At 41.7% G+C, this 26,089-nt stretch overlaps 1 long non-coding RNA gene across 1 annotated transcript in view; it reads right to left on the bottom strand.

Moving 5' to 3' along the window:
• The window catches only part of LOC149456784 (uncharacterized), an 86,052-nt gene that overhangs the window by 5,116 nt on the left and 54,847 nt on the right, over positions 1 to 26,089 (bottom strand). The window lies entirely within an intron of this gene.

Here is a 26,089-nt window from a genome sequence, read left to right as displayed (position 1 = left end):
GTCTTTCAGATGGATAGGTGAGCAGCCAGGAGGTTCACAACACCTGAAACTAGGAATCCGGTGGGAATCTAGTTGACAAAGCGTGTCACCAAAAGAAAGTTCTAAAACTGCAGAGGTCCAGCTTCTATGGGAAGCCATAGTGCCTAGGGAAGCCCATTTTGAAAGACTGTTAGCAATAGCTCAGTACTTAAAGAAAATTATAGCTTAATGGATGCATTTTCTGATATATCTCTCTGATATATCTCATATCTCTCATTGCTCTGTAACCGTTGAAGCTGAACCTGTGGCACCTGTACATGTTGATAAACTACCTTTACTGCTTGAGAAGTTGACCTGGAAAGCCTCTTTACTTATAGATCTGTAAATTTTGGCCCTCTGAATAAAAAGATGTTTAGAAAAGTTCCCCATATGTTCTTCTCCATATGAATGAATTTATAACCAACATACCCCTGCCATCTTCAGAACCCTGTGAGGACCTAGTAATTGAATGCATTTGTGTCATCAGGGAATGATGACATGGGTACTCAAAAAAGGAATCTCCCCTCTGCAGTTTTTTTTTTTTATTTAACCTATAGTGATTAGGGTTGAAGGGGAGGTAAAGTGCAGGGGTGTTTCACGTAAATGGTGAAGAATGGAATGTTGTGGAAACCTCTCTTGTAACTCCTGCCAGGGGCGGACTGACCATTTGGAAACTCGGGCACTGCCCGAGGGCCCGGGGTCAGTAGAGGGCCCCATGAGATGCCCCTGGTACCTTTTTCATAGGCTTTTTTGAGTTTTGGCAAGGACACAGGGGCCCCATGATCCCCTATTGCCCGGGGGCCCCATGAGTTGTCAGTCCGCCCCTGACTCCTGCCCAACACTCCTGAAGATAGAGACAGAAAGCGTGAGGGCATGGAGTGGAATAAGTGCCAGAGCAATCGCAGATCTCAGGATAAGATGCTGAAGCAACTTGGCACCAGAGCAGGAGGTGAAAGCAGGTAGCAGTCAGTGATAGCCTGGCAATGAGGGACCAAATCAGCAGGCACAGCAAGTCCAAGAAGCAGCCCAAAGTTAGTAACAGCTGGACAAAGCAGTAAAAAAAGGACAGGCAGAGACAAGTCCAGTAAACAGGCCAATGTCAGGGTAAACAGATGAGCAAGGTAGAGGCAAAGAGCAGAGGCAAAGTCCAGGGAGAAGCCAGGTCATACAAAGGAAGGCAAATATAACAGATCAGGTCTCAGGACATACAGAACAATCTAAAGACTGTTTACTAACCTCTACCATTGACACATCCTTTTAAATAGTTTGCTGGACTCCAAGTGTGCATGCTAATTGCTACTAACACGTGCACACGCACATGCACATTCACCTGATCTTCACAGTGCACAGCACATGTAGTGTTACCCTTTTGTCCAGAAGTACAAGCTGTAATGCATAGCAAAGAGCTGCATTGTGTTCTTGAGAATCCAGCTTACCTTGCAGGGTGAGAGGGGGTAAAGAGTCATGATGGTTGCTGGAGGGGGTAGTTGAGATCATTATTAAAGTAAACCAGTGCTTTGTCTAAGCTGGACAAAGTAAAATATTCACTTAAAGTATTACTAAACCTAGGACCTTGCATTCACTATATCTGGTCTCCCCGGACCCTGCATTCACTATATCTGGTCTCCCCGGACCCTGCATTCACTATATCTGGTCTCCCCGGACCCTGCATTCACTATATCTGGTCTCCCCGGACCCTGCATTCACTATATCTGGTCTCCCCAGACCCTGCATTCACTATATCTGGTCTCCCACAGTATACACAACATGGAAATGCAATTGTTTCAGTAAATAAAAACTACTAAATACATTTTCTTATCAGTATATATCAGTCTTGTGACATCTATCAGTGTCTGGCTGAGCACTGGTTATGAGTGTAGGAGTGCCCTTTTGTAGGAGGAGTTTTCATTCTCCCCTAATTGTCCTATGAGGCTGCAGGACCCCTGCCCCTCTTTCTGGATACTGCTGATTGGCCCTGTGCTGATCACATGTACTCTCCCAAGAAAAAAAAAACTCTCTAGCAATACACACCAAATTGAGCATTTGCAGCTTGCCCCCAAGGCTCTGTTCTATCAGCAGATTGATTGGGGACAGTAGAAGAAGGGGAAAATCAGAGCAGACAGGTTCAAACAGCCTTTTTACACAATATAGAGGATTAACCCCTTAGGTTCCACAGTGAGTATAATATGCATGCTTTACTGCATATACAGACTGATTGTACTGTTGTGGGTTTAGTAACACTAACTACTGTACTTCAAGGCTGCACATGCTCATCTCCTTTTTGCTGCTGTGTTTAGCCACAGAGAGCAAAGGGAAATATGCAGTAAATCTTGTTTTGTTTTTTAAGTGGCTCATTCACCTTGCTCATCAGCTGTTGCTTGGGGATTGACCCAACACTGTCACATACCATTGGGGAGAAAGTCCTGAGCCCCAAGCTTGCTTGCATTATTCCTAACCAAAGGGCTAGATTTCTTCTCTTCTGGCAGATGAACAGAATTATGGTGAAGGTGAAAGCAAGGTGATTATATGCAGGTAAAGGAGGTAAAGACAAAGTGCACCTATTGCCTTGCATGGGAAAACTCAGGATCACATTAACATCCCTGGCGGTATTCCCGAGTGTAGCTCGGGGTAAAGTTTCAGCACCACAAGCGGTAACCCCGAGCTACACTCGGGAATACCTTGCAGCGCTGCTCTGGGATCCCTTCTTCACTTACCTTGTCCTGCGTTCCTGCGATGTCCCTCCTGCAGTGTCCCCGGCCATATCCTCCGGCCGATGCTGGCATCTGTCTTCCAGGTTCCGTTCCCTGCAAACCTCGGGACGTACGGGGACGGAACTGGCAGGAAATTTAAAAATGTCAAAAAGTGACATTCACTAAAATCACATAGTAAAATATTACTGTATCAAACCATTCACATACATTTTGTCCCGAGTGCTTTGTCCTGTGCCCTGCCTGCATTTTTACCGTTCTTTCTGCCTGGAAACTGAGAAACGTCCATGGCGTCCAAACAGCGTCCCTTTAGGTCAAAAGCGGTTTTAGACCAGCTAGAGAACAGCGATAGTAAATCAGAACCACTTGCAGAATTGAGTGATAATGATTTGTGGGGGAAATTCGTCATCAGACACTGAAAATGATTTTGCGACTTTTGCTCAATGATGTGTGAACTTGGCATCCAAAAATGTTTGTTTGCAGCGTTTTACCGTGTTTTTCCGTGTTTTTCTACGTTAGAGCGTTTTTACAGCTAAATAACTCCTCTTGAAACCTACTAGTTCTGGGGGGTTTTCCAGCCAAAAAACGCTGATTACAGACTATGTGTGCATGGAAACATAGGATAACATGTTGGGGAGTTTACTGGCTGTAGAAAAAAACATCAAAAGCCAAAAACAGCAGCTTTAAAAAAATCCAGTGTGCATGAGGACTTTAGACTGGCAATACATTATACAATTTTCTTTAGAAAATTGCTTTGGATTTACCAAAGACCATATAATATGAGATCAAACTTGAACAAGACTTTCAATTGTATCCAATTAGGCAGGGCCTTGCACTACATATTTGAAGGTAAATCTAAAGGAAATTGGGCAGAAATTGAACAGAAAATTGTATAGTGTATGGCCAGCCTAAGACCTCCAATGCGTACTTTCCTTTCTGTTCTGTTACTCACACGTAGCTATGGTACATCCAGAGCAAGTGATTCATTTTTCTCCCCAGCTGATACATGGTGGCTGGTCACTCAGACACATGGCACTGTTACACAGGACTGGGGAGAAAGTCTTCAGGTTACCATCACTTTAATTCAGAAAAAATGAGGAAGGGTTGTAACAGCACAAACACTGCAAAGTCCTGGGAAATGGTAGTATGGGTGATGGTGGTATTAGTGGCTACTGTATGAAGAGCGTAGGATTCCGTGTGGCACTGAGGGCAAGGCTTCCAAATAAGCTGTAGCAACTTCTGTAGATGAGAAAAAGGAGAGAAGCGCCTCTAAGTGCAATAAGTCTTTTAATTCAAGTCTAAATGTAGAAACACTCACATATGTGAAGTAATCATAAGCATAAAAACCGTGGTTAACAATAGTTAACGGTGGGGTGGTAAGCCGGGTGAAGAGCCGTCATCTCTCTGCGATGAAAAAGGAGTGCTTGAAAAAGGAGTGCACTTCCACCTTCCACGGCCAGTGCATGCTCCGAAACGCGTCGCAGTGCACCCTGGGATCTGACGTCATCACGGCCACGCCGCCGCTACGTTCCAGCGTGCGTTCCATCCGGCTCTGAGGGAGGACGTGCATGAAGGCTGGCCTCACCGCTGTTCCCCCTCCAGCCACCACGCTGTTCCAGCCGAGAGCTGACCTCCCCACATCGCAGAGAGATGACGGCTCTTCACCCGGGTTACCACCCCACCGTTAACTATTGTTAACCACGGTTTTTATGCTTATGATTACTTCACACATGTGAGTGTTTCTACATTTAGACTTGAATTAAAAGACTTATTGCACTTAGAGGCGCTTCTCTCCTTTTTCTTACCATCACTTTAAAGCTGCCCTTAAATTGGGTTGGTGATCTGTGATTTTCACACCCTAAGGCTTACACTGGAATTGACAGCCCTAGCCCTTCAATAGCCATCAATGAAATTCTGCTCATCTCTGTGCTAAATGGAGGTTACTGTAAGCACAGCTCGTGTCAATGCCAAGTCCTCAATTCAGTGGTCCAGAAATGCATACCTCTGCATTTTCTTTCTGCTAATTTGTGCACCTGCGATGACAAATGATTTGCCCTGCAGTAATTTCTGTAGCAATGAACAGAGCTGTGATGACAGAGGCAAACTAACTAGGGTTAAAGCAGAACTCCAGGCAAGAGTCTAGAGTCGAAATATGCAGTAGAAATACATACATATTTACCTGCCCTAAAATATAATATATATGCTCAGTTCCAGACTGCAGAGTATCAATCCTGGTGTAGGAACACCAGACTCCGTAGAGGTATACTATATTGTGGTATCATTGTAAAGACCCTGAAGGCTGCTCTTCATTAACCAGGGGATCAATAAGAAGTTAAAAAGAGGAGGACACCAGCTTAATTTGTGCAGTCTATATGAAGCAGGGGCGGACTGACCATTTGGAAACTCAGGCACTGCCCGAGGGCCCAAGGTCAGTAGGGGGCCCCAAGAGATGCCCCTGGTACCCTTTTCATAGGCTTTTTTGAGTTTGGGCAAAGACACAGGGGCCCCATGATCCCCTATTGCCCGGGGGCCCCATGAGTTGTCAGTCTGCCCCTGATATGAAGTTTTATTCCACAAAAATACCAGAAAAGAGTTGTCATTTTCAGGCATCTACTGTAAATGATCTGTACATACCCACTATATCAATACATTAATAATTTCCCTTTGGGATTAATAATGTATTATAAATCTGAATTGAGACTGGCATGAGTGGTGCTGCCCATCACTCTGTCCAGCAGAGCAGGACCTGTCCTGTCCCTCTGCACCGATCACAGAAATATTCGGCTGTTATGGAATTCCGCCATCCATCACTGTAATCAGTACACTAGGCTTCCTACTTTCCTGGAGTACCATTGCTCATCACTGTAATCGGTAGTGTGGAACCCTTCCTCTCAGTCTAAGTTAAGATGAAGTACTTAATTTGAGTGGAGGTTCTAGTGGTGGCCCCCTTAACCCAATGGGCCCATAGCAACTGCTTTAATTTTTCAATGATTAAAGAGGCCTTAAAGTGGCTGTACACCTCAGACAGATATATGAACAAAGCATATCCTTCTATAGTATGTACTTGTCTCATTTAAGAGCATTAAGTGTCATTTCTGTCTGCTGCTTCCTCTGTTGTCAGCATGAGTCACGTCTGACAGGTTTTCCTGACATCAAGAGAAAAATGGTGACAGGGGAGGGAGCTCCAGGCCAAAGCCTGTGATTGAGAGCCTCAGCTCTGTTCCTGTGTGCTGTGTGAAGGGGATGTGTCCCTTCCCTCCAATCAGCTCTCAGAACGCTCCTCACTGAGCTCTGCATATATATACTTAGTGGCCACTTTATTAGGTACACCTCTTCAATTGTTTGGTAACACAAATTGCTAATCACATGGCAGCAACTCAATGCAGTTAGGCATCTATACGTGGTGAAGACGACTTGCTGAAGCTCAAACAAGCATCAGAATGGGAAAGAAAGGGAATTTAAGTGACTTTGAACTTGGCATGGTTGTTGGTCCCAGATGGGCTTGTCTGAATATTTCAAAGACTGCTGATCTACTGGGATTTTCATGCACAACTATCTCTAGGGTTTTCAGAGCATGGTCTGAAAAAGGAAAAAATATCCAGTGGGTGGCAGTGCCAGTGGAGAATGGGCATTCGATTTCAGCTGTGACATTCAGATGGTAGGATCAGAATTTGGTGTAAACAACATGAAAGCATGGATCCATCCTGCTTGTATCAATGTCTCAGGCTGGTGGTGGTGTAATGGTGTGGGGGATATTTTTAGCAAGGTGTACCTAATAAGTACTCGATGAATGTATATATACACTAAATCATTGGATTCAGGTGTTCCAATCACCTTCATGACCACAGTTGTATAAATTCAAGCACCTAGGCATGCCGACCACTTCTACAAATATTTGTGAAAGAATGGGTCGCTCTCAGGAGCTCATTGAATTCAAGCGTGGTACCGAGATAGGTTGCCACCTGTGCAATAAGTTCATCTGTGAAATTTTCATGTTATTAAATATTCCACAGTCAACTGTTAGTGGTAATATAACAAAGTGGAAGCAACTTGGAACAGCAGCAGCCCAGCCACAAAGTGGTAGGCCATGTACAATGACAGAGTGGTGCTGAAGCGCACAGTGTGTAGAAGTCACCAACTATCTGCAGAGTTAATAGCTAAAGACCTCCAAACTTCATGTGGCCTTCAGATTGGCACAACAGTGCGTAGAGAGCTTCATGGAATGGGTTTCCATTGCCAAGCAGCTGCATCCAAACCTTACACCAAGTGCAATGCAAAGCGTTGGATGCAGTGGTGTAAAGCATGCTGCCACTGGACTCTAGAGCAGTGGAGACGTGTTCTCTGGAGTTGAGGAATCACACTTCTCTGTCTGGCAATCTGATGGATGTGTCTGGTTTTGGAGGTTTCCAGGAGATCGGTTGTTTTTCAGGGGTTGGGCTTGGCTCCTTAGTTCCAGTGAGGGGAACTCTTAAGGTGTCAGCATACCCAGACATTTTGGACAATTTCATGTTCCCATTTTTGTGGGAACAGTTTGGGGATGACCCCTTCTTGTTCCAACATGACTGTGCACCAGTGCACAAAGCAAGGTAAATAAATACATGGATGAGTAAGTTTGGGGTGGAGGAACTTGACTGGCCTGCACAGAGTCCTGACCTCAACCCAACAGAACATCTTTGGGATGAATTAGAACGGAGACTGTGAGCCAGGTCTTCTCGTCAGACATCAGTGCCTGACCTCACAAATGCGTTTCTGGAAGAATTGTCAGACATTTCCATAGACACACTCCTAAACCTTGTGGACAACATTCCCAGAAGAGTTGAAGCTGTTATAGCTGCAAAGGGCGGGGCCAACTCAATATTGAACCCTACGGACTAAGAGTGGGATGCCGTTAAAGTTTATGTGCGAGTAAAGGCAGGCCGACCAATACTTTCGGCAATATAGTGTATTTACCTATATATATATACATTACCTGTGCCATAGCAAGACATTCATATATAAGAACTATGCTGAGCTAGAGCTCCCTCTAGTATTTGGCTACGACAGTGAAATATTGTTCAGAGGCACAGAGAGAGAGAGGAGGGCCCAACAAAAGAGCTGAGAATTGTGAGATGAGCAGAGGATTGTGGGACATGTAATTCAGAAGGCTGGATTTCCAAAGGGACCAATACTGTTGTGAACTTCAAGTTCCAGATGGCTGGAAGAGAAAGTGGAGTATTGGGAGAGGATATATAAATCATACCCCGGAAGATGTGCTTTCTCTTGGGACCACGGGTCAAAGCTGAGGGCAGAGACCCGGCTGCTTGTGAGAGTTTAGTAGGCCGTGAGGTCCAGACAATGTGGAGGATCTTCAGTGGGAGAGTTACATATCTACAAGCAGATCACCCATCCCAGCTTCCCCTGTCGATGGAGTGACTTTTCAGAGTCAGTTAGCAGAATCACTGCCACAGTTACATAGAAGTCCCAGTGGAGCATGGGGCTAGGCCTGAAGCCCATAAGCTGGTGCAAATTCTGTGAGAGCCCTTCCAGGACATCCTGAATCCCTTGAGCCACAGTGTCATCAGGATTGGTGAGCAGGCTGAAGCCCACACTGTGTACACTCTTCACTATGGACACCGCACGCAGACACTTTTACCATACCTCTGATTGTAAATCTGTCAACTTTACCTGGAGTAATTTACCTACATTATCAGGCATTGGTGATCGCCATTGCACGGCAGTTTCTTTGGGGCTCCATTGAGCTAGCCGTAGATTCAGGACGCTCGTGTCTCCAAGACTCCCTTTCACTAATCTTCAAGCCAAGGACTCTGCCTCACATTGGTGCTAATACTTAAGAGGAACTCTATTTAGAATTAGTTTATAGTATATATTATACATCTAGCTTTCTCAAAGAGTGTTGATATTTTCATGCCTGTGGCATCAGGATTCTAAGGCAGCAGTCTGACACTAATAAAGGTCTTTCTTCTCCCATTCATACTTGAGGTCCAAGGCTCTTTTTGATTATATTTGAAAGACTGTTATCTTGTTGTGTTCACTACTGCAGATACCTTTGTGTTTCACTTTGGGATTAGTAAATCGGGTTACTGTCTTAAGAAATGTTTGATTTAACTGTCTGCAACCAAAGAACCATTAGTAAATACTCAATTTACTGCAATTTGGTGTCTTTAAAATCATGACTTGTACATTATGTCTGAACCCAGGTCGTCAGAGGTGTCAGGAGGCTTGCAAGGTCAGGGCAACCTTTGGGGTCTATCTTACAGCAGCCCTCATGAAGGTAGCGCTACACACACACACACACACACATATACATATATATATATATATCTACTGTGTGATACACAATTTTACCTGCCAATAGAACTGCTTTTCTGTCCAACCTTTCCTATGGGACGCTTTCACATCCCTGTGTTTTTTAGAAAGCGTCAGGAGGGACTTTTTTAAACACAAAAAGTTGTGTTTTTGGTTCTATAGACGTCAATGGAGACGCTGTAGAAAGCATATAGTGCATTTTTGCAGCATTTTTGATGAGTTTTAATCTGCCTAGCAACAAGAAAAGAAGCAAACCGCATCAAAAATACAAAATGCACCGCAAAAAGCACTACAGAAATAAATCGCACACAAACTGCAGGCAGAAAGTGATTAAACAAACATATATAGCCAATGCAAGACCATAAAATCCCAAACATTTAAAGTGGGTGGCTAAATGGTTAGCATTTCCGCCTAGCAGTACTAGGGTCATTGGTTCGAATACCAACCATGACACTACCTGCCTAGAGTTTGCATGTTCTCCCTGTGCCTGTGTGGGTTTCCTCTGGGTACTCCGGTTTCCTCCCACACTCCAAAGACATGCTGGTAGGTTAATTGGCTCCTGTCTAAATTGGCTCTAGTATGTGTATGTATGAATGTGAATTAGAGACCTTAGATTGTACGCCCCTTGAGGGTTAGGGACTGATGTGAATGTACAATATATATATAAAACGCTGCGTAAATTGATGGCGCTATATAAGTACCTGAAATAAATAACTGCATAGGTGTGAACCTAGCCTTACAGCTCTTCCCTGTATCATTGTCAAGATGGAACCTAATGCCAGCTTTTAGAGAGATCACGCTCATTTTCATGCACATGTGTAGAAACGTGTGCGTTGGAGCTTAACTAAGCAAGTGTAAACAGCATATACATGGACGCACAGGCACATCAACCACAGATACTGGCACCTAATGGACTATCTAACCTGAGCACTGCATGAGATCACTGGATGAATCAATGTACAATCCGTTGGCACTACATAAACCCTGTATAAGAATTTGCATACTTACTTTGTCTATTTTATTGTATTCTTCTTCTTCTGTATTCATCACTACAACCCAATAAAATGCTTTAACACAAAAAAACTATTTAACTAGGTATTAATGAATACAGAGCTGCTTTAATTTGTGCCATTTATATCTGTCTGGAGTTCAGCTTTTAGGAAAATATTCCAAATAAGATCTTCAGGTTGAGTCAGAAGATTAGAATCTCAGTAACTGCAGAGATTTAAATATTTGGCAGCGGGCCACAAATGATAAATGAAAATCAGAACAGTTCAGGCTATATCCTCTGCAAACTTTTCATGTGTGTCTAGAGTTCCTCTGTAAGGCACGGATTATATTCCAGAATGTCATGTGCCGTAATCTCACCGTTCCTAGCCCTGGATTAACAAGTATGTGTGCTCCACTGTTGGTAAAACAGATGACAGATAAGTGCATGTTTCAGGAGCTAAACAGTTAAGTAATGGGACTTAATTGATAAATTATTAACCTAATCAATTAGAGTTAATTAGATTGATTAGTTCCCTTATAAAACCTCCCAGTAGACAATTTTCTCTTCTACTAAAATTAATGAAGTTGTTGAATGGAGAGGGAAGTAATGTTTGATAGGAAGCTACTGGAACGGTGCAGGACAAATCAGAAAAATAAAATAATAAAAAAACTTTTATAATTAAATCAAATTAAAAAAAATGAGTAATTATTTTAACATCTTTCACCTTGCATCTTGCATTTTTTAAATGCATGTTAAATCTGCATTTTTTTGGGCTAGACAATTGCTTAAAACCACCAAACATTTATATATTTTCTGAATGCAGATGCACTGTAGAATAAAAATATGGTAGTTGTAATTTTTTATGTCACACTACATTAGCACAACTGTTTATCAGATCTATATTTCCATGAACTTTAGTGCACATGAACACAATTTAATTTTCGTTTTATTGTACAAAATAAATGATGAGGGTTGTGCAAGGTAAATAAATATCAAAAATGTCAAAACTCAAAACTTTGTGTGCCTGCAAAACCACAAAAAAATTACCAGTGCTCAAAATTATCAATAGGACATGTTTAAGGAGCCTTTACAGTGCATTCGTATAGCATTAACTATAAATGAGGGACTTAGAAATAAAAACACCTTTATATCAATACGTATGCTGAAGTGAAAGAAAAAATTATCTTTCTTTCTTTCTTTCTCTTTCTTTCTTTCTTTCTTTCTTTCTTTCTTTTCTTTTCATTATAACTTAGGTTAATTGAACACTTTTTTTCATATAATTTTTTTTCATTACCAGCCTTCTATGTGATAACTAGAGATGAGCGAATCGAACTAGGCGAACCGGAATTCGAGTCGAATTTCAGGAAATATTCGATTCGTGTCGAAACCGAAATTTTGCCTACTTCGGGTGCGCGAATCGAACATTTCCCGATCAGCCGGCAAAAGTGTCCCTGCAGTGAGCTCCGCTATTTCTGACAGTTCTCTGACAGAAGGAACACATGTTTAGCGGTTGAAACATTGTATCTATTAGTTTACATTTAGGATACAGATGTTTCAACCACTGTACATGTGAAGAAGTTGTGAGAGAACTGTCAGAAATAGAGGAACTCTGCACATACACTTTTTGCCGGCTTGGAATTATTCTTCTTTTCATCCTACTTCTTCTTCTTCTTCATCCTCAGAAGAAGAGGATGAGGATGAGGATGAAGAAGAAGAAGAAGAAGAAGAAGAAGAAGAAGTAGGATGAAAAGAAGAATAATTCCAAGCCGGCAAAAAGTGTATGTGCAGAGTTCCTCTATTTCTGACAGTTCTCTCACAGCTTCTTCACATGTACAGCGGTTGAAACATCTGTATCCTAAATGGAAACTAATAGATACAATTTGTATCTATTAGTTTCCATTTAGGATACAGATATTTCAACCGCTGTACATGTGAAGAAGCTGTGAGAGAACTGTCAGAAATAGAGGAACTCTGCACATACACTTTTTGCCGGCTTGGAATTATTCTTCTTTTCATTCTTCTTCTTCTTCCTCATCCTCATCCTCATCCTCATCCTCTTCTTCTGAGGATGAGGATGAAGAAGAAGAAGAAGAAGAAGTAGGATGAAAAGAAGAATAATTCCAAGCCGGCAAAAAGTGTATGTGCAGAGTTCCTCTATTCTGCAGATACACTTAGAGGAGCTCTGCAGATACACTTAGAGGAGCTCTGCACATACACTTTTTGCCGGCTTGGAATTAATCTTATTTTCATCCTACTTCTTCTTCTTCTTCTTCTTCTTCTTCTTCATCCTCATCCTCAGAAGAAGAAGAGGATGAGGATGAGGATGAAGAAGAAGAAGAAGAAGTAGGATGAAAATAAGAATAATTCCAAACCGGAAAAAAGTGTATGTGCAGAGCTCCTCTAAGTGTATCTGCAGAGCTCCTCTAAGTGTATCTGCAGAATAGAGGAACTCTGCACATACACTTTTTGCCGGAAACCGCTGTATGGAGTGAATGTCCCAGAACTGTCAGAAATAGACTATTTATGACAGTTCTGGGACATTCACTGCATACAGCTGTTTTAACCGCTGTATGGAGGGAATGTCATGGAACTGTCAGAAATAGACTATTAATGACAGTTCTGGGACTGTCCTTCAATGCAGCGGTTGAAACATTGTATGTATTTGTTTCCATAAATGGATCCATTTATGGAAACAAATACATACAATGTTTCAACCGCTGTATGGAAGGACAGTCCCACAACTGTCATTAATAGTCTATTTCTGACAGTTCCATGACATTCCCTCCATACAGCGGTTAAAACAGCTGTATGGAGTGAATGTCCCAGATCTATCAGAAATAGACTATTTATGACAGTTCTGGGACATTCACTGCATACAGCTGTTTTAACCGCTGTATGGAGGGAATGTCATGGAACTGTCAGAAATAGACTATTAATGACAGTTCTGGGACTGTCCTTCAATGCAGCGGTTGAAACATTGTATGTATTTGTTTCCATAAATGGATCCATTTATGGAAACAAATACATACAATGTTTCAACCGCTGCATGGAAGGACAGTCCCAGAACTGTCATTAATAGTCTATTTCTGACAGTTCCATGACATTCCCTCCATACAGCGGTTAAAACAGCTGTATGGAGTGAATGTCCCAGATCTATCAGAAATAGACTATTTATGACAGTTCTGGGACATTCACTGCATACAGCTGTTTTAACCGCTGTATGGAGGGAATGTCATGGAACTGTCAGAAATAGACTATTAATGACAGTTCTGGGACTGTCCTTCCATGCAGCGGTTGAAACATTGTATGTATTTGTTTCCATAAATGGATCCATTTATGGAAACAAATACATACAATGTTTCAACCGCTGTATGGAAGGACAGTCCCAGAACTGTCATTAATAGTCTATTTCTGACAGTTCCATGACATTCCCTCCATACAGCGGTTAAAACAGCTGTATGGAGTGAATGTCCCAGATCTATCAGAAATAGACTATTTATGACAGTTCTGGGACATTCACTGCATACAGCTGTTTTAACCGCTGTATGGAGGGAATGTCATGGAACTGTCAGAAATAGACTATTAATGACAGTTCTGGGACTGTCCTTCAATGCAGCGGTTGAAACATTGTATGTATTTGTTTCCATAAATGGATCCATTTATGGAAACAAATACATACAATGTTTCAACCGCTGCATGGAAGGACAGTCCCAGAACTGTCATTAATAGTCTATTTCTGACAGTTCTATGACATTCCCTCCATACAGCGGTTGAAACCGCTGTATGGAGTGAATGTCCCAGAACTGTCAGAAATAGACAGAAACTGTCACAGAACTGTCCTTCTTCTCATCCTTCTCCTTCTTCTCATCCTTCTTCTCATCCTTCTTCTCATCCTTCTCCTTCTTCTCATCCTTCTCCTTCTTCTCATCCTTCTCCTTCTGCTCATCCTTCTTCTCATCCTTCTCCTTCTTCTCATCCTTCTCCTTCTCCTTCTTCTCATCCTTCTCCTTCTCCTTCTTCTCATCCTTCTCCTTCTCATCCTTCTCCTTCTCCTTCTCATCCTTCTCCTTCTTCTCATCCTTCTCCTTCTTCTCATCCTTCTCCTTCTCCTTCTTCTCATCCTTCTCCTTCTCCTTCTCATCCTTCTCCTTCTTCTCATCCTTCTCCTTCTCCTCATCCTTTTTCTTCTCATCCTTCTCCTTCTCCTTCTTCTCATCCTTCTCCTTCTTCTCATCCTTCTCCTTCTTCTCATCCTTCTCCTTCTTCTCATCCTTCTCCTTCTTCTCCTTCTTCTCATCATTCTCCTTCTTCTCATCCTTCTCCTTCTTCTCATCCTTCTCATCCTTCTTCTCATCCTTCTTCTTCTCATCCTTCTCCTTCTTCTCATCCTTCTCCTTCTCCTTCTTCTCATCCTTCTCCTTCTTCTCATCCTTCTCCTTCTTCTCATCCTTCTCCTTCTCATCCTTCTCCTTCTCCTTCTTCTCTTCCTTCTCCTTCTTCTCATCCTTCTCCTTCTTCTCATCCTTCTTCTTCTCATCCTTCTCCTCCTTCTTCTCATCCTTCTTCTCATCCTTCTTCTTCTCATCCTTCTCCTTCTTCTCATCCTTCTCCTTCTCCTTCTTCTCATCCTTCTCCTTCTTCTCATCCTTCTCCTTCTTCTCATCCTTCTCCTTCTTCTCATCCTTCTCCTTCTTCTCATCCTTCTCCTTCTTCTCTTCCTTCTCCTTCTTATCATCCTTCTCCTTCTTCTCATCATTCTCCTTCTTCTCATCCTTCTCCTTCTTCTCATCCTTCTTCTTCTCATCCTTTTCCTTCTTCTCATCTTTCTTCTTCTCATCCTTCTTCTTCTCATCCTTCTCCTTCTCATCCTTCTCTTTCTTCTCATCCTTCTCCTTCTCCTTCTTCTCATCCTTCTCCTTCTTCTCATCCTTCTCCTTCTCCTTCTTCTCATCCTTCTCCTTATTCTCAGCCTTCTTCTTCTCATCCTTCTCCTTCTCATCCTTCTCCTTCTCATCCTTCTCCTTCTTCTCATCCTTCTCCTTCTTCTCATCCTTCTCCTTCTCCTTCTTCTCATCCTTCTCCTTCTCCTTCTTCTCATCCTTCTCCTTCTCCTTCTTCTCATCCTTCTCCTTCTTCTCATCCTTCTCCTTCTTCTCATCCTTCTCCTTCTCCTTCTTCTCATCCTTCTCCTTCTCCTCATCCTTTTTCTTCTCATCCTTCTCCTTCTCCTTCTTCTCATCCTTCTCCTTCTTCTCATCCTTCTCCTTCTTCTCATCCTTCTCCTTCTTCTCATCCTTCTCCTTCTTCTCATCCTTCTCCTTCTCCTTCTTCTCTTCCTTCTCCTTCTTATCATCCTTCTCCTTCTTCTCATCATTCTCCTTCTTCTCATCCTTCTCCTTCTTCTCATCCTTCTTCTTCTCATCCTTTTCCTTCTTCTCATCCTTCTTCTTCTCATCCTTCTTCTTCTCATCCTTCTCCTTCTCATCCTTCTCTTTCTTCTCATCCTTCTCCTTCTCCTTCTTCTCATCCTTCTCCTTCTTCTCATCCTTCTCCTTCTTCTCATCCTTCTCCTTATTCTCAGCCTTCTTCTTCTCATCCTTCTCCTTCTCATCCTTCTCCTTCTCATCCTTCTCCTTCTTCTCATCCTTCTCCTTCTTCTCATCCTTCTCCTTCTCCTTCTTCTCATCCTTCTCCTTCTCCTTCTTCTCATCCTTCTCCTTCTCCTTCTTCTCATCCTTCTCCTTCTTCTCATCCTTCTCCTTCTTCTCATCCTTCTCCTTCTCCTTCTTCTCATCCTTCTCCTTCTCCTCATCCTTTTTCTTCTCATCCTTCTCCTTCTCCTTCTTCTCATCCTTCTCCTTCTTCTCATCCTTCTCCTTCTTCTCATCCTTCTCCTTCTTCTCATCCTTCTCCTTCTTCTCCTTCTTCTCATCATTCTCCTTCTTCTCATCCTTCTCCTTCTTCTCATCCTTCTCATCCTTCTTCTCATCCTTCTTCTTCTCATCCTTCTCCTTCTTCTCATCCTTCTCCTTCTCCTTCTTCTCATCCTTCTCCTTCTTCTCATCCTTCTCCTTCTCATCCTTCTCCTTCTCCTTCTTCTCTTCCTTCTCCTTCTTCTCATCCTTCTCCTTCTTCTCATCCTTCTTCTTCTCATCCTTCTCCTCCTTCTTCTCATCCTTCTTCTCATCCTTCTTCTTCTCATCCTTCTCCTTCTTCTCATCCTTCTCCTTCTCCTTCTTCTCATCCTTCTCCTTCTTCTCATCCTTCTCCTTCTTCTCATCCTTCTCCTTCTTCTCATCCTTCTCCTTCTTCTCATCCTTCTCCTTCTCCTTCTTCTCTTCCTTGTCCTTCTTATCATCCTTCTCCTTCTTCTCATCATTCTCCTTCTTCTCATCCTTCTCCTTCTTCTCATCCTTCTTCTTCTCATCCTTTTCCTTCTTCTCATCCTTCTTCTTCTCATCCTTCTTCTTCTCATCCTTCTCCTTCTCATCCTTCTCTTTCTTCTCATCCTTCTCCTTCTCCTTCTTCTCATCCTTCTCCTTCTTCTCATCCTTCTCCTTCTCCTTCTTCTCATCCTTCTCCTTATTCTCAGCCTTCTTCTTCTCATCCTTCTCCTTCTCATCCTTCTCCTTCTCATCCTTCTCCTTCTTCTCATCCTTCTCCTTCTTCTCATCCTTCTCCTTCTCCTTCTTCTCATCCTTCTCCTTCTCCTTCTTCTCATCCTTCTCCTTCTCCTTCTTCTCATCCTTCTCCTTCTTCTCATCCTTCTCCTTCTTCTCACCCTTCTCCTTCTCCTTCTTCTCATCCTTCTCCTTCTCCTTCTTCTCATCCTTCTCCTTCTCCTTCTCCTTCCTCATCTCCAAGGGCATTTAAATTAAAGGTACAGTGTTCTGCACTAATTTAAAGGCTCTCTGAAGCCTAGAAACCCTTTAAATAAGTCATCTTCGTAGCGGAGAAATTCGCATCGAATCGAATTTCACACTGGAATTCGCCGAATCAGCCGAATCGAATTTTTCATTTCTTCGCTCATCTCTAGTGATAACATTGGACAGATGCTCCTAAAGGAGACATTAGAGGGGTTATTTACTAAAAATGGAGAATACAAAATCTGGTGCAGCTCTGCATAGAAACCAATCAGTTTCCAGGTTTTATTGTCAAAGCTTAGTTGAATAAGCTGAAGTTGGAAGCTGATTGGGTACCATGCACAGCTGCACCAGATTCTGAGTGCTCCAGTTTTAGTGAATTAACCCCTAGGGGTCTATTAGACCCAGAATTTCTCTGCTGCCCTCTGCTCCAGCCAATCGAGTGCAACGATTTTGACAGCTATGAACCTGGAAAAGCTCAGAGCTGAGCACTTCTAGGTTCACATTCTGCAGAGGAAATTGAGAAATCCTGGTGCCAACATGTCAGCATTCTATAGGATGTATACTGCCATGGATTGGCGCTAGGAATGGAACATTATGGTAAGTATTTAATACAATTTTCCTGGTGCCAACATGGCAGCATACATGTGGTAGTATTTGATATAATTTTTTTTATGTCCTCCCACTTGCCATGCTGATGCTGTTTGTTGGGTTCCCTGGCTCCCAAGAATGTGATGTGGGGTGTCAACTTGAGAGTTCTGTAAAAGTGGAGAGGCCGTCTGATTCTGCTAAACAAAATAGACAAAATAGACACAAGCTCATGGCTGCTACTGCGTTGCGGAGTCAACACTGCACCCAAATTAAATTTTTTGCCCTTTTTTCCCCACAATTAGAGCTTTTTTTCGGTATTTGATCGCCTCTGCGGTTTTTCATTTTTTGCACTATAAACAAAAAAAGACTGACAATTTAAAAAAAAATATATATATATATATATATATATTTGACTTTTTGCTATAAAACATATCCAGTAAAAAAATGTAAAAAATCTAATTTTGTCATGAATTTAGGCCAAAATGTATTCTGCTCCATGTCTTTGCTAAAAAAATTCCCAATACGTGTAAATGAATTGGTTTACATGAAAGTTATCGCGTCTACAAATGGCGGTATATGTACTTGAATTTTTTTTTGTTATATACTAATAATGGCGGCGATCAGCGACTTATAGCGGGATTGCGGCAGGCATTCTGACACTGAGGGGAATTGACTAACTAACCAATACAGTAATCGGTGCTAATAAAAAGCACTGAAATTGTACTGACACTGGGCAGGAAGGGGTTAACTGTGTATTGTGTGTGTTTTAATGTGTGCTGTGTTTTACTGTGCAAGCACACTGCTTTTTATTGCTCTGCATAGCAGAGCAATACAAAGCAGCATGCTGAAGCTGACGAGGGAGAGATTTCTATTGTTTACATACAGACCTCTCTCCTGTCAGTGTTCCTCGGCGATCGCTGGGTGCCGGTGGCGAATTTCTGGCCCGGACCCGTGATCGACAGTCGGTCGGGTAGGACGCGTGCACCCCCTACTCGGAAATACAAAATCACGTATATATACGTGATTTTGCGCAGCACTATGGCCCAGTAGAAGTAGTTCTGCTATTGGGAGGTCAGGAAGTGGTTAATTATTTATACAAATTTAATTTGGGTAACGTGCTGCATGACCGAATAATTGTCATTCAAAGTGTGATAGCACCGAAATCTGAACAATGGCCTATGCAGGAAGGGGATGATAGTCTCCGATATTGAAGCAGTTAATGATGTATTCAAGAATACAGAACTGCATTAATTTGTGTCTTTTACATCTTACTGGAGCAGATTTAACCAAATCTATTGGAAAACAATTGATCTTCTGTAATTTTCTGAACAGCAAACACTTAGGTAGTACCATTGAAAGAAACTTTTGTCAAATACGACCTATCAGCTAATTGTTTTCACTAGTTCAGTGCTAACAAATTAATGTAAGATGTGGTCTGATTTGAGAGTTTTTGAAGTTTCGGGTCAACATTGCTCTTCGAAATTGCTAAATAAAAGCCTCAACATAGTTATTTGGGTTCTTTCTTTTTTTTTTTTTATGTGGAATGAAAAGAAGAGAAAAAAGAAGAATTTAAAAAAAATAATAGCAATATGGTAATGTAACTTCAAACATGAAAAAATCACCTTTTATCTAAGCTATTCAACACTGAAGCTTTCAGCCCTTCATCGGAAAAACAAGGCCTATTGTACTCATCTTAAAAGCTGGTATGATCTTTTGCCATCAGTAAAATAAAACTGCATCTTTGTTGTTCTCAAAACAAGGCAGAGACAAAGTATGAATAGTATACATTAGAAAACTTGACCGGTTGCATGGATATGTAATTTGTTAGCATTTGTATTCTGACAAAAGTTCACATGTACAGTCTGTCACCTCACATTACCATTATATGCATTCCGAACTGCCAGTGCATTGAACAAATTGAGCTAAGGGTACGCTCTAACATGAATATATTAAATGTGAAGCATCTCTTCCCCCAGTCCCCCCCCCCACCACATTTGTTGGCAGGTGCAGGTATTATTCTTTTCTGTAGGTGGAACTGTGCCAATTCTACAGGAAGGGGTGTCTGTTAGGCCCCTTTTACATGGGCTGGATCCATTTTTTTTTCAACAGGAGATCTGTCCTTTGATCCCCTGCTGAGCTGAGCAAAGCAGCCAGATGACAGGTCCATGTCCTCTCTAAGTACACAGAGTGGACATCAAAACAGCCAGCTCTGCTCTATGGGCACCAGCTGTTCATTTACACCCGACTGCTCTGTGGCCCCGATCCGGCCAGATGGAGGGGAAGAGTCCCCCTTCCGCTTGTTTTTGCCGTATTGGATTGGAGGTAGCTGGACATAAACGTACACAAGTTCATTTACATCCAACTGCCCATAGAGGAGGATGGAGGGTCCAATGGGGTTCTCCTGAAAAAACGACAGACTGACTCAATTGGACTGCTCATGTGAAAAGGGCCTTAAAGTGACTGTAAACCTAAAATATCTACAAAGAATATCCCTCTATAGTGTGTACTTTTCTCAATTAGGAGCACTAAGTGTCATTTCTGGCTGCTGCCTCATTCCTCTGCTATCAGCATGAATCATTTCTGAAAAGTTTTTTGACATCAAAAGAAAAATGGTGACAGGGGCAGAAGCTCCATCAGATTAACAGCCTACGCTCTGTTCCTGTGAGCTGTGTGGAGGGGAGGGTTCAGCTCTTCAGTGTATATTTTCAGCTCTCTGTGCCCTTTTTTCTGAACTCTCAGACAAAATTCTGAACAACTGTAGAGAAGAGAAGACTGCAGATAAACAGGTACAACTTATGTAGGAGGATTTGTTTCATCTCTCTGTATTACCTGAGGCCAGTCACTTTATTTGGATATATAAGGGTTCACAACCATTTTAAAGGGAAATTGTCCTCTTAGAGACTCTATTAGTTCTGTATGAAGAAGGCAAATGTCTGTCTTGATGCCAAAGCCCTGCAGGAGTTCAGGTGTCCATCTTAACAAAAGCCTTTAAATAGGGATCCCCTGTCATTCAGATGCACATTGAGCAAGTGGTAGGGCAGGGAGAGGCACCCACTGGTTAGCTTATTGCAGGGAAAGGTTCCTGGGGAGTAGGGACCTTCCAAAGATCCCTTGCAGAGGATTATTGTGATCCAGTCATCTAGCATTTTGCCACACTTCCAGCATGAGCCATCTTCCGGTAACATAATAGTATAAAAGTATCAAGAGCCAGTCCGAAATGCCTGTACTATACCATGGCATTGTTTGATTTTTATAAGTGTCTCAACTATGAATAGCAAACCAAACGTTTCCGCTTTGTTGAGGCCTGTGCGTGTATTCCCCACCAAGTGGGTGCCTTAACTAAGGCTCTGCCTACACACTCACCTTGCTCCTATTCATTCACAAATTTAAAAAAAAAACATTAACACCATTTTATATTCACCTGAGTCTAACATCACATGATCCTCTACAGCACCTTTTCTGGTAGAGGAGACCAGTGATCCACTGCTGTACTTCAGACTCACCGTTGACTGGTCTTGGTGCCATCCCTCATTGTGATGTCCTCTTGTCATTGCTAAAGTCGTCAGTGGCCTTTGAGGACCACACTAATAGAGTCTACTTATCATCAATGGGAAGTGCCCACATCACCAAGTAGGGATATGGTTGGTCAGAGACAGACTCTCCCGCTCTGCAGTGCAGAAGGCACAATTCCCAAGACTTGGCATATCACATACCATTCATTTATGTAAGAAATTGGGGTATTTATTTATTGTCTTAGTAATCTAATTGGGAGATTAGCAAAAGGGCGGGTAGGCTAGTACATTTGAAAATTCAGTATTCATTTAAAAAGTTCAGTCCTGGTCAAATATACAATTGGAAGGGTTACAATCTTTGTTAGATTTTTTCTTGTTCAAACAATTTTATTAACAATAAATCAGAGTGGAACAAACAAAGAGACATTGCTAATGTACACTGGACATTGAAGTGACAATAGGACATAAAAAAAACAATATGAATGAGGGTCATAGTACAATTGTCTATACATTACTAGCGGAAACAGGTAGGTAAAAGTTGACAACAAAAGACATTATTGTTCCAGCCAATCAAAGTGATGTCTCCCAAATGCATTAAAGAAATAGGGGGAAGTTTGAAGGGGTTCAGACAGGGGTGGGAGGGGGGGGAGGGGAAGAGGAACAGCAACAATGACTCCATGAGTGTTCAGCAAGTGTACAATAACCCCTACGTGTTGCGTACAAAGGGCCAATGACAATATCTTTAGCGCATAGTACACAAATCAGGGGAGGAGTGATTCGTCAAAATTAGGCGGGAGGAAGCGCTCTACCCAGGGGCTCCATATGCGCAAGAATTTAGGAATCGTGTCGAGAATTGTTTTGTTAGATTTTTTATTTCTATATGTGGCTCAGTTGGGGAGATTTCTCTTCCTGTTCTGAGCTGTCATTGGGCCAAAAATCTCTCCAACAGGGGCATAGACAGCGATAAAACCTCATTAATTTAAGAGTTAGTAGAGTTGGGTTTTTTTGCTGCTTTTTCCATTTACTTGTGGTCATGTTCCTGTTTGGTTCTATAGGTTCATGGGACAACAATGAAGGGAAAACTCTCAGGACAGAGACATAAAACCTTTTAACTCTAAAAGGCCAAAACAAAAATTATATAGTCCACAGTGTATTTATTTTTTTTTTTTCCTAGAAAATGGAAGAGATAATTCAACATGTTTTGGGAGTTCAGACTGTCCACATTCATCAGGGCTGTAAAATACAAACCATATAATATACAGTATGTCATAGCTTAACCCATGGTTGGATGTTTAAAACAAAAATAAAAGGTTTAAAGGTTAATGTAAATTGCATTAAATTAATGTGTATATATAATTGATAGTGGTATTCAGAGTTAGCCCATTGCTGTTTTTTTAATACAAGAATAGAAACAATAACCTTAGGCAACCATATTTATTAAGGGCATGAGGCTCTTTTGCTATTGCTCAGTCCTAAGGCCGACCATACATTTTCAGACATTTGAAAGTTTTCCATCAGATAATCATTCAAAGCTAAACACATAGTTAAATGTTTTTCTCTGCCAAACAATTTGTATTTCTGTTCATACAGTCCTAAGGTTTCTAGGGCACTGCCAAACAATAGAGCCAAGCTGATGACCTGACCTTTCTGTACTGCAGTCGTCAAATTCAGCTAGGTAACTTCTCAGGTTTATCACATTGATCTCTCCTCCTGCCAGCATGTTCCGTATCAATATATTTGAATGCTATATACCTGGCTTCCACCCAGTCTTGCCCTTTATATCCATGTTTTATTCTACATCGGACTGATATAGATACAGATTCAGTTAATCACGATGGTTGAATTTTAGATACATTTGTAATGCATGTTTAATTAATATGCAGCTGCATTATTTGGTGTTGTCTGTCTTCACAGCAAATTTTCGCCCATTTTTTCAATGATTTCTCAGTTTTGAGCATCCATATTATCAAATTAGAAGGGAAATCGATTGACAGGAGAAGTGGCAGATTGCCATAGACTATTCAATTTAATTTCAGCCATTTATTTTTATGGCCATATCTATTGCCAAAACTACAGATCAGCACTCATCTAGAGGGGTGCGGAGGATGCTTTAGGATTGGAGGAAAACATCAAATATTACTTTTTTTACATGCAAAGAAGTGAAGACTAATTGCAGAGGGTCAGACATTTAAAGTGTTTATAACTGGACAAGGCATGAGAAACGCAATTTCATTTTTATTTTTGTAGGAAAAACCAATTTAATTAAATTCTTTTTTATTTTTTTATTTTTTTTAGGAAAAGGGATGCCGTTTTTTTCAAATACTTTTTCTAAGATCTGCTAAAAACTGATTAGCAAAGCTCTCTTGTAAAAGCAACTAGAATAAATAGCATACTGTGTATTGAATTCAGCAGGGATCTTTAATACAACATATAGGGTGCTATTTCTGTACATTAATAAACTAGAATTCCACTGGGGATCTCCTTTTGTAAGTGTTGCTTTATTTTATACACAGCTTCAATAATACGTATATTGGTAATTATGCAGAACATTTTTGAAGCAACCAGAGGCATAGGTCAGTTATTGGATATCTGCTTTTTAATCAGTTCCAACACATATTGCATTTCACACCTTATCTTTTCCAGGTATGAGCTTAGCAACTAAGGCTGAAGAATTATTTTCACTTCCTATCTTTAATCATACCTTCACTCCTCCGCGTTCCCCAAAATAATTTAAAAAAGAGCTTTCACGGGTTCCATCTTTAATTTTTTCACCACACAGAAAGCAAATAATGGATATGTTGTGTAGATTTTAACTGTTTCCATTGCTTGTTTATTGTCTTTTCACCACAAATATTGAAAACGTGTATTACACACGAAACGCGTCAAAGAAGTGCCCCCCAGCTGTTTTACCACACTGCATGGCCTATATATGATGGCCGGCCGCCATCTTTGATTCATTTTGTAAATGTGTTTATTTTATTTGCGTTATTCCTCATTAAAGCCTACTACACTATCAAAGCTCTTGTCTGGGGCTCTTTTTGTATGGGAGCCCCGGCCTTTTGAAGGTTTTCACCGTATCCTGCCTACCCAATACCTGATGACTGGGATGATCCCCCTAGTGGCAGATATTGGCAATTATGGAGGCCTTCTGTTGATCCTGGATGCATGACACCTGGTGGCTACATTAAAGATGACCGCTACCTTTCCAGTGTTCCATGTCCAGAGTACCAGGAGTAGGTCTTAAATACTTCATGCACAAGCACCTCATCTATCTGGTTAGTGTAATCTACACTCGGTTTCACCACCACATGAGTCATGGTTACTCTGCTGTACCAGTTTATTTACGCTTCACAGAAGTCACATTTTATCTTGCACTTTTGTATTTATGAACTTTCATTTATGAACTTTCATTTATTGAATTTTAAGATGCATACCGTCATTTCACTTGTTTATTTTATTTTTCATTATGGCAATTAGCGCTGCATTTTATCGTTTATTATTTATCTTCTGGAGGTTTTAGAGGTTTACCTTTCATGCTAGCGGCTAGCCCCCGCCCCCTCCAACCCCCCGTTTTCCTTCATATTGTCACCCAGCACTTGATTATATGTGTTTTTTATTCTGAAGGCAGGATAGGCTTCCCTGCAGATATAGGTTTTCAGAGATCGCCTAAAAGTGAGCAGAGTAGGGGATAGTCAGCTAGATTGGGGTAGAGAGTTTCAGATGATGGGGGAGGCTCCGGAGAAGTCCTGTAGATGAGCATGGGGGGAGGAGACAAGGGAGCTAAAGAGCAGGACATTGTGGGAGGAGTGCAGAGGACGGTTTGGGTGATATTCGGAGACAAGATTGGTGATGTAATTTGGGGCAGAGTTATAAATGGCTTTATATCTTATTGTTAATGTTTTGAATTGTATTTGTTGTCACACATGTGAATATAAGGTAACAAACACATTGGATGAGACTTGATGACAGGCTCATGCTGTATACAATCACAGCGGATGCTGGCCGTGGGACACGCATGCGCGCTCCCGAAACCCAGAAGTAGGCAGTAGCATCTGGGTGCACTGCTTTGCCTACAGCGGCCGCCCTTCCATAGTACATTGCAGGCAGGTGGTTAATGTGAGCACAAATACACATAAATAATTATGGATGTGAGCATATTACACTATTGTTGTTTTGTTTTTGTTTCATATAAAGGAGGAGACTGGCAAGATTTAGAGGAGCATCTTGGAGCACCACACTGTTGTGGACTGATGTACGATTGAAAATTTGCGTTTTCAGTAAGGATACATACAGTAGGGGAACAGAGAATGCACACAGGCAAGCGGTGTTAAATGGCATGTTATCACTTACACATGTGAGCATATTTTGGGAAATTATTTTCTATGTGATTTGAGGGTATTGCACTATAGATTTTTTTTTTTGGGGGGGACGTGTGTGTTGATGTATGAAGGAATCAACTAGAGAAGACACAGAGACAGCTTGGAGAATAAAAGCTTTATTGGACCCATTTCTTTGTATATGGGTCAATGAATCTGGTAATATCCTGGGATATTGAACATACACAAACCTGTTCAATAGAGGAGTATTTGCTATATAGTGCTGGATGGTGTGAAATAAATTTGAAGAAGATGACCCTGCAGCATCACGTGATTAGCCTGAAGATATCTGATAAGGTAAGTGTGGAAACACAAAAGCATTAAATATTACACAAGGGACCTCCAGGAGGTGACCACTGAGCTTTTTTTTTTTGGTAATTTTTTATGCTTCTCCACCTTCAACTCTCTACTCTCTCCACCCCCACCTCCACCCAGCACCTCACTCACCGCCCTTGAGATTGCCAATCACTTCAAAAACAAGATTGACACAATTCGCAAGGACATTGCCGCAACTCACACGCCCTCTCAACCCGTCCCCTCTCACACAGCTACCCCTCATCCCCCCTCCCCCTCGACATTACCCGCAGGGACTTCGTCACTGCTCAAACTCCCTCCAACCCCGTTCCCCCTCATCACCCCTCTCCCACGGCCCCACCACTGCTCTGACCTCCACTTCCACCCCACCCTACATTCCTCATACTGAAGCTCCCCCAACACTCCACAC

Source organism: Staurois parvus, unplaced genomic scaffold, assembly GCF_062004578.1.
Source record: "Staurois parvus isolate SC_StPar_1 unplaced genomic scaffold, SC_StPar_1.0 ptg000347l, whole genome shotgun sequence".
Lineage (NCBI taxonomy): Eukaryota > Metazoa > Chordata > Amphibia > Anura > Ranidae > Staurois > Staurois parvus.
Note: the sequence above shows the minus strand (reverse complement) of the source record. Positions and strands in the feature narration are given on the sequence as shown.